The following is a 10,209-nucleotide window of genomic DNA, read 5'->3' on the forward strand; positions in this document are numbered from 1 at the left end:
CACCAGCACATGTAAAAGATCTGTGTGTAGATCTGGAGAAAAGGACAATTCAATCCATTGTGATATTCTAAACTTATTCAATAAACTAGCCACAATGAACTTCTGTGCAGAACTTTTAACCTAGAGGGAAGAAAACTAAGGCATAGTTTCTGAATTGCAAAGGAGAAAGAGGGTAGTGATGGTCCCACCGAGGAACTCCGCCTTCATAAACAGACAGTGCCAACAACCAAAAAAGCAAAAAAAAAAAAAAAAAAAAAAAAGCAAAAAAGACCAAAAAAGCAGCCTCTGGGTACATGCCAGCGAAGCTTTCGTGGCTGCATTCCTCACGTATTCAGCTTCTTAGCTGATTTTTAAGGTGCCTCATGTCTTGTATAAACCACCTCTAATCAGGCAACAGGGAATTAGAGAACACAAAAGAATTAGTGAACACTGATTTCATGTTATAAAAAGCTGATGTACATGACACATTCCCCATCCCCAAGGATACTTTGTTGGCCTCACAGCTTCTGCCAGCAGAATAGCATGTCCATTGATAGGCAAGCTATTTATAGCCTCTGCTCAAAGTGCTTATGGATTTAGCATAAAATAACAAATGAAGCATTTAAGTAAGGTAGAATTAGGAGAGGGACTGACTTCAGATAAAAGAGAAAGAGGCATGAGAGCATGATGCTGTAGGAGCCCTGAGCAAATCTAGAGCTGTTTTCTTATATATGACTCAACGGTGCTTGGGAAGGAAGCCGGAAGCATGGCGAAGCACATGGTACCACCGAAGGACATACACATCCAGCAGCTTTCAGAGATGGAAGTTGTGAAGTACACGAGGCTCTTGGCACTCCCGACTCTGGAGTGCAGTTCACAGAAGGAAAACTAAGTTAGAAATGGAGGCTCCCACAGCAACTGTTTTCTCAGACAGGTATTTACTGTAATAAGCAGAGGTCTAATATAAAAATAGACTTTGATCCCGGATTAAATCATCATTTTCACCTGAAGCAAGTTTTAGTTGGTAGCCTGTTTAGTAGACACTGGAGGAGCTGTACTCAATGAGTGGGCTGGTATTGGCATAGATGCCCAGATAAATCACAGCAGAATGATGTGATGTTGGAAACCCCGGGTTCTGCTCTGTGTCCTCATCCTCTGTAGCATGGGACTAAAAAATTCCCAGGGCTAAAACAGCTCAAGTTCTGCTAAGGTAAAGACACTCAGTAAGTTTGGCTGACGCACCAAAAGCATCTAAGTTTCTGAGGGGAACAGAACACCTCAGAGTGAGGAATCCCAAAATCAGTGAAACAGGAAGGTGTCACTCATCCAGTCTGTCAGGGTGCAAAACACACAGAATTTCTAGTTACAGCCCGACGCTGTTCTTGGTCCTCCTGTATTCCCTCTTCTAGGGAGAACCCTTTGGCCTGGGGGTAGAAAGGGCTAGAACAACACTCAAAATTCATGTGGGCTACATCTACCAATATTGACATTGCTCAAAGCTAGGAACAAATTGATCATTCAAATGTATGTATTTATTCACTCACAATAGTAATTAAGTACATTCCATGTTAACGTTTAAAACATTTTTAAATGATTTTAAAAGCTTAATATTCAACACCAAAAAAAATTTTCTGAGGAAAGTGATATGTTGTATATTTTGTGAATCTCTTTTGTGCTTGACTTAAGAGAAAACATTTAGATTGTCAAAACTGCTTCTACAGTCAATCTGTTTACATGGATCATCTAGTTGATGGACATGAAGGAAATAGAGCTCTTACCAATATATTACTATTTTCTTTTGGAAATATTATTAAACATTGATTTGATTTTACCCTAAAACTCACCAAATGACAGGTTCTCACAAGCTAATTGTGTGTGTAATGGGAAAGACGTGTCATCGTGCTCATCGTGCTTAATTGCATTAAAGTCTACACTGTCTTCTGAACACTGGGCAGGCCACATGCCCAGGCTGAGCCTCTGGTGCCGTGGACTGAATGTGTGAAAGATGTGAATTCCTTGAGATGTGAAGGTCTTCCAGGTGGTGACAGCATACCATTATCCACTCTCAGTCATGCTGTTTAACATCCCCACCTGCATATGACCAAGGAGCCAAGCCAGTGGCAGATAGGAGTCTTAATTTTCACATAAAAAGCTACATTGTTCATCACTGGCAACAAAGAAAACAGAAACTGTCAGTTACTTTTCCTTAAGACAAAGGCTTACCTTGTTCATTCTGGAAGGGAAAAAAAAAAAGCAAATATCTGCCAAATACTCAAATCTAAATCACTGTAATTAACATAGCAGCCACACTTTCAAAGCAAAAACATGTGTGAGAGCTCTGTTTCCTCAGAACCCAGTATTTGAAATGAAGGCACCAAACATTGGCTGAGGATTCGGGATGATTCCTCCACCTCTAACTCTGTTCCCTGCTAGTTTTGTGATGTGCGGAACACCATGGCTTCCTTCATGTAAAATGCAGATGGTGTGAAAAGAACAGCCACCTCTGTGGATGTTGGAAAGGGTTCATGAACAAATGCATGGTAACTGTCACACTGGCACACTGACGGCACTGTGAGCTCTTGATACCAGCCACTAAAAAGTAACAGTCATTTTTATCTTTTGCGTCAATGATGTATTAAGTGTTCATCGTATAATAAACATTTATTAAATAAATTGGAAGAAAATGAAATGGCTGGGGCTAGAGAGGAAGTTTAGCACTTAAGAGCATTGCCTGCTTACAGCAGAGCCAGGCTTGGTCCCCAGCGCCCCATGAAACCTCACAACGATCTGCAACTTCAGTTTGAGGGGGTCTAATGCCCTTTCCTAGTGTCAACATATCATATATACATGGCACACAGACATGCGTGCCAGTAAAACACTCATGCAGATAAAATAAGTAAATGTCTTTATTGTAAAAGACAAAAGCTAAATGCCTAGTTTGTCACCTAAAACAGTCCCTGTGGATTCTGACTTGCTGAGCTTGTGTTCAAAAGGAAGAAGCTGAACCTTAACTTCAATAATTAATGTCTATAGAAGTTGAGTTTACACAGTTAAATTAGCAAGGAGGTAGATGGATAGGGTGTCAAGAATAGTCTAGAAGAACAGCGAAGGATCCAGGCTCTGAGGACCAGCAAGCATGGACCCAAGTGTAAGACACATTATTTCCCCAGGGGATAAAGATAGAGCAGTTTTGAGGAATGCTGATAACTGATCAGAAACAGTAAATGCTCAGTGAAGATGTTGATTTCAGTTAGTGAGAGCACATGAGGACATGGGGGTACACATAGTGTGGATTGGGGAAGTGGGGGAATGGTGAGATCACTAGGATTTATGATCAAAAATAAGGAGATCTCACCTTGGGTTTCAATAGCAAGAAGACTGGAGACCTGAGGAAGGATGCAAGGGTAAATTCTCCAAGAGCCGCTGAGCATTGCATCTCCATGGGGGGTGGAGGGGGCTTCTGTGCTCTTCATGGAGGCATGAAAATGAGCTAAAAGTTAAAATAAAAATAAGTTAAATGAGGTTTGCCTGGTGAGAGAGAGAGAGAGAGAGAGAGAGAGAGAGAGAGAGAGAGAGAGAGAGAGACTTCTATTGTAACCCAGGAGTCTCTGGGGCATCAAGGAGAGACAGATGCTAGGGAATGCAATCAGAACTGGAGACTTAGTTCCAAGACTTGACAATTCATGAATCATCATGGCAACCACAAGTGGAAGGTGATTGCCTTGTGAAAACATTTGGCCACAACCAAGAACACAGCACCTGCTTCCCAATGGACAAGTTGAAAAAGAGATGCCTCCCTGAGAAAAAGGATGTGGCCCTCTTGAGGGAAAAGGATATGGTCCTTTTCCTAATGAAGGTGGTCCTCCCTAAGAGAAAATGATGCTGTCTTCCCTGAGAGAAAAGGATGTGATCCTCCCTGAGAGAAAAGAACATAGTCCTCCCTGAGGGTGAAATGATGTGATCCTCCCTGAGAGAAAAGATCTATCTCTGATAACGTCACATAGTCTTGGGACCTAACAATAGGCATATCCCTTTCTCCCTTTCTGGTCCTCTGCCTTATCTTCGAATCTCAAGCTTTGGGCTTGTGCTTCGGGTTGCCCTTGGAAGAGCAATGCCTTATCTTAAATCTCCCCTCATTCCCTTCTCCCCTCAATGCTCCCATTTCCTTCATGCAGATTTTAAGTTGCTCCACTAAGTTAAATCACAAGCAAACCCAAAGGCACAGTAAGTAGTGGCTTAATGCAGGCATCCACAGCAAGCAGCCTGGTGGCATCTGCGCCTGGCAGGCTGTCCTTCCCAGGGCACCCAAAGTCACATTAAGCCTTCTCCCATGTGCATTTGCAACCCTCCGTGGAGACAAATTGCTCCCTCCACCGAGGGTTGCAAATACAAAAGCAGAGATGACAGGAACAGAAGGGAGCGAATGGAATATAAAATGTGGCTCCTTCCCAGTTCCACCCCCTCTTCCAGGAGGAGGGAGGACTGAGGAGGTGGTGAGGCATTTTAGGGCAGATGATTCCCCAGATATAGGAAGTCTGGGAGTCCATTGTTCCCAACTAGTGTACAGTATTGTCCTGTTCTCCAGGCAAAGCAGTAAATTAAAAAAAAAAATACCTCAAGACAGACTAAACCATCTGTATGTGTGGGACACTGAAGATTCTCAGGTAGAACTATATATCTGTGGGGAGAAATTAAACCACTTACATATTCATCAGTTCCAGGATTTGAAAAAGTGTAGACTCCAACATGTACCAGGTATTCTGGCCATTTAACTAGAATACTTCTTCATGGTCTACTTTTGAAAGTTTAAATACAAAGCTTTGCAAATGGAAGACCCGGGTGACAACGTGTGCTTGAACTCAGAGAGGAGTATGTAGTCTCTAGTGACTCCAGAGGTCTAGAAGAGCTGTGGGCAAAAAGGCCAGAGTGGGTGTGGGTCCACGTGCAGGCCTGATGAGATTGTAGACCCCAACAGAAAACCATGGCTCTGTGAAAAGGATGTAACTGAGAGCAGCCAATGAGATACAGTCTCTTTCATAGACTCCAACATCGACCAATCAGGACTGCCCTTATGTATACGGTTAGATATTGCATGCATAGTGTCTCACACTAACCACACAGGACTGCTTCCAAAATGGAGACCAAACCCATCACCTTACAGAAGAGAGCTGTTGCTACCAGCACCACATTAGTATTGTGCTTTTTGGCACAACACTAAGCAAGCTTGCCTTTTCTTCTACCCTGGTGTCAATTTCGTAGTTAACCACAAACTGTAGGAAGGGAGCAAGATAGACACACAAAGGTACTAAATTTACAGCCAGTGCTGTGCTTCTGTAGTCTTTGGACTCTTTCATTGACAAACTTCTTTTATCGATGCTTCTAATCTGTCTGTATGTCTGTGAACACTGCCTGGGGGAGACCACAGACTCTTCTCTTGATTTGTGCCACTTGAGTTGAATGGATTGTTTTTCCAACTCCATCCCTATGGAGTTGGATCTCAGATACTCTATTAGAAAGCCAGCTGAGTACTGGCATGCATTGATGTATCAGATAAATAAGAACCATTATCATGTATTCGTGTAACATAAAGGTGTCTGCTCACCCTCAGTTCTCATTTCAGAAGGCTTACATACATTTTGGACATATAGAAGCCAATAGCCAACCTGATGTGCTACTGCAATATCTCCATGCTTCGTTGCTGGGTTTGCTTTCTGCTGCCAGGTCTATATTTAAATTTGACTAAAGCTTGCTGATGATTACTGCTTCCCCTGGTTCTCATTGAGATCCTGGCTCCTACTCATAAAGGCTGCAGTTCAAATTGCCACTAAAATTGCTGGGTATTAGCATTAGGAGAGGAGCAATTAAGACTGTGGATACACTGGCTTGCTTTTCATTCTCGCCTAGACCCTACTGATTCTGAAACAAGGGGACCACATATGCCGGATACTGAGGGCATACTTGGAATTCTAGGAATGCACAGAGATTATGATGGGTTTGTTCCTTCCTCTCCCTTCTGATTTTTCTCCTCAGTAACTTCCAGCAGTGATTACTGTGTGTCTAGAAGATATCAGGAAGTCACCATTCCAGCTACTGGGGTCATAGAGGTGAGCAGGGCCAACCAGAGCCCCTCACTCCAGGAGCTCACCTTCATTCAGACAACAGTAAGTGTTGTGAATTAATGGGGGGGGGGAGTGGAGGGGAATGAGAAAGGGTGGGTGAAATAGATAGGGTGAGAAGGGAAGGGCTCTCTGAAGATTTGACATTTAAACTGAGAATAGAATAGGAGGAAGGACAATGGGGCTGGAGAGATGGCTCAGAGGTTAAGAGCACTGTCTGCTCTTCCAGAGGTCTGGGTTCAATTCCCAGCAACCACATTGTGGCTCACAACCATTTATAATGAGATGTGGTGCCCTCTTCTGGCCTCCAGGTGCATATGCAGGCAGAACGCTGTATACATAATGAATACATCAATCTTTTAAAAAAAAGGACATGGTGATATTTGAGGGAATGAATTCTCCAATCAAAGACAATGAGGAATTCAAAGATCCTGAGGAGGGGAATTATATCTAGTGAGCTGAGGGAATCAAAGGGATGCCTGCATTCTTTTGTTGTGCTTTGCAATGAAGAGCAGCAGAGGAAGTCAGCTTGAGGGGAAGATACCATCTCACTGGATGGGCGTGGAAGCCAAAGACATTGATGGGTTTAAAATTTAGCCAGGCATGGGAGCTCACGCCTTTAATTCCAGCCCTCTGGTAGCCATGGCAGATGGATCTCTGTAAGTTTGGAGCCAACGTAGTCTACATAGCAAGTTAAAACCTAAGGAGCTGGGATGATATCTTGTGGTATATGACTTGTCTAGCATGCACGAGACTCTGGACCTGGCCTCTAGTACCCTAAAAAAAAAAAAAAGAAGAAGAAAGAATTTGCCCCACATTCTCATGGGAAATGACTGGGGTGCTTAAGGGAGGGAGCAATGGAACCTGACTTGCATTTGTTTTTTAACTAGGCAAAGAATTGTATTAACCTTTCCCAAACTTTATTCCCAGGCTTCTTCAGCCTAATTTACCACAAAGAATGAATTAGGTATAAGCGAAAACTGAAAAGAGCTTCATTGTCCAGGGGCTTGGGTTTAAAGTATTAGAGATCTAGATTTTTTTAAAGATTTACATATTTATTATATGTAAGTACACTGTAGCTGTCTTCAGACACCAAAGAGGACGCCAAATCTCACTATGGATGGTTGTGAGCTACCATGTGGTTGCTGGGATTTGAACTCAGGACCTTTGGAAGAGTGGTCAGTGCTCTTAACCACTGAGCCATCTCACCAGCCCGAGATCTAGATTTTATCAGATCCATAAACAACAACAACAACTAAATTTAAAAAGCAGTCATGATATAAGCCAGCAGCTCCTGAAACTTCTGCAAGTGTCACCTTCTCCAGAAGTTACCTCAACACCATTTGCCTTGTTCTTAGAAGCATCATCAAAATTCTCCAGCAGATCTGGAACTTCATCCGGTCATTCTCTCCAGAAGCAAGAGGTGCTTTTCCATCCACAGATTGTTTATGCAGAGCTTCAGCCAGTCTCCTTACACTAGTCAGACTGTCTGCACCAAGCTGGTTGAGGCTGCCGCGAAGCTTTTCTGTCCACTTCTTTGTCTCAGCGTGGCCTGTAATGGTGTGTCTGCTGCCAAAGACGCCTGAACTTTAGAGCTGTTAAAATGGATCGTTGCTCCATGTAAAAATGTTCACCTTGTCAATACCAGAGATATTGTTTACCCCTCACTTCCTCAAGGAGAACTACAGTCTTTTATCATCTGCTGCGGCTGTCTTGTGAACCGCCTTCTTTCTATGAGCAGTTGCTTTCTCATCAGTGCGAACTTGTGCCTGAAGTTTAGGGAGGTTTCCCTGGTTCATGATAATTCCTTTCATCTTACCGGAGTAGAAATGGGCCGCATGGGGGATGAGGCTCAGGGGGGTCTCCAGCTGATCAGCAGAGATGAGGCGCACACACATGCAGAATCAAAGATGACGGCTCCTGACTTGCATTTTTAAAGATAATTCTAGAGCTGGATGGAGAATGGAGTAGAAAAAGCAGGCTCATCATCTCATAGTCATTCTTAGTGCTAGAGCCAAACTAATAATGTGGAGAAACCTCGACCCTCTCACTTCTTGGTTGCCAAAGCTCATCTCTAACCTAAGGCATAGAGTTTGGTCCAAGAGGACAGCAGTAGGTCCTGATGACAATTACAGAGTGAGAAACTTCTTGAATGTGTGGATCTGGCATGTGAGCCCTTTTAAAATACTCCCATGTAAAACTTACCTGCATTTTAACTCCCACAACAGTATCAAGCCGCCCCCTCCTCTCCACCCACACATCACTCAAACTCAGTTTCGCATTAGAACCATACAAGAAATCTTAAAAGATCGATATCCAGTCTGTGCCATCCTTCCATTAAATCAAAATCTTGGGCTGGATCTCAGTACTTTTTTTTTTTAATGCCACTCCACACGATCCCACAGGGAAGCAAGGTTGCTACTGGCTCACAAAAATGGTCATGTCAGACCCCTCTGATAGTGATGACACGTGGCATGGGACAATGGGACACATGCTCTCCCACTGCCGGGTCCCGGGAGAGCCTGGGGGAAAGGCTGCGATGAGCTCTTGAATGACAGGCACACTGTGAAACCTGAGAGCACATCCGCTCACACACAAGGGTCCCTCTGCAGTCGGCAGCCAGCGTCTGGCTCTGCAGTGGGCTGCCCAGATTCGCCGAAGGAAGCCAGGGGACCATTGCCTCCTTAGGGAAATTTTGAAGACCTTGACAAACTCTAAATAATTTTTTTAAAAAAAATTAGAAACAAAGGATGATTTCATTCCGATAGGAAGCCTGTGCAGCCAGCTCCATAAAGATAGGTGCCACCCCTGCTCTGAGCGCCTGGCATCCCACAGAGCCCAAAATGTAAACGCTAACACATCTTGTCAAGCTCTAAAATAAGGGAAGCTGCTTGCCCACTCTTCTATTTAGTTGCTCTGCATTTGTAACGCCTAACTGCTAAGGTTTATTTTTTAAGGTAGAGAAAGGAGGGAGAGAAGAAGGAATGGGAGTGGGAATGAGGGAAAGGCAGCAAACTTAACTGTGATGAAGTCAAGGGCAGAACCTCGGTGAAGTAGAGCGATACCATCAAGTCTTCCATTTTGTCTGGAGTGTTGATTTGTTTTGATTTGTTTCTTCATAACACAGGAAAGCAGACACAGTGCCAGAGAACCAGGGGGAAAAATGAAAACCTTTTTATAGACTTTTCCAGACACTTAGCACTTAATTACGTTCTTTCTTATGTGATTTGATATCATAGCAGGTGTAATGATGTTTCTGAATCTGGAAATTTTCTCAAGAACACACTTGCTTGTCAGTCTCACTAGCACCTGTTCACAGGACCGTATTACCTCAATGCCACAGATCTGCACTCAATAGCTCAACTAAAGCTTGTGATTTTTCTGTTTGCTCCTTGTCCCCTAATCTCCACTCTTCATTTTCTCTGTGTGGATAGGACCCTCTAGAGGAAGCAGAAGGCCCAGTACCCACACCCTAATAACAATGGAATTGTGGGATTTCTAAAGCCGGTTGTCAGGAGTCTTAGTAAATAAAACCTATGGGTGGTTAAGCTTACCTAGGTTGATATTCCTTGTATCAGAATATAGACGCCTACAAGGAGCAGATGGCCACTGAGTCAGGCAGAGCTTAGTGAGTCAGGCCTCTGAAGCATAAGGAACCATAAAGTTGCTAGAAAAGAGGTAAAGGATGAATTTCCCCACTCAGGTTGGAGTGCTGGTGTACATTGGCTAGCAGGAATAGTTACAGCCCTGAGACAAGCAAGACAGCCTTCAGCAGGCAAAAAGCAGCATCCTTAGTAGCCTGGAGTGGGACATGGGAGACGCAAACACCATCAGCTCTAGTGAAGCAACATGGGAATGAGGTTTGTTTTTTTTTTTAAAGGTCTCCAAAGAGAGAGCACTTAGTGACTGCTAGCTGGAACTGTCTGGTGCTGAGGCTGGCCCCAGAACCTCCTGAGATGACAGAATGGGACTCTGAGATCATATGGCCTTCCTGGTTATGTACCTATGAGAGGAGACAAAAAGGGAGCTCTCTCATTCACAGTGAGACTCACTGCACCTATGAACCTGAGTTCCCGGTGAGGCTTAAAGCTTACATCGCAGCTTCTGCTACAAC

The 10,209-nt window shown here is 43.7% G+C and overlaps 1 pseudogene; it reads right to left on the minus strand.

The window, feature by feature from the left end:
* Nucleotides 1-1,012: 1,012 nt before the first annotated feature.
* LOC127689729 (transcription factor BTF3-like) lies at nucleotides 1,013-7,909 on the minus strand (annotated as a pseudogene).
* Between the last annotated feature and the right edge of the window lie 2,300 nt (nucleotides 7,910-10,209).

Source organism: Apodemus sylvaticus, chromosome 7 (assembly GCF_947179515.1).
Source record: "Apodemus sylvaticus chromosome 7, mApoSyl1.1, whole genome shotgun sequence".
Classification (NCBI taxonomy): Eukaryota; Metazoa; Chordata; class Mammalia; order Rodentia; family Muridae; genus Apodemus; species Apodemus sylvaticus.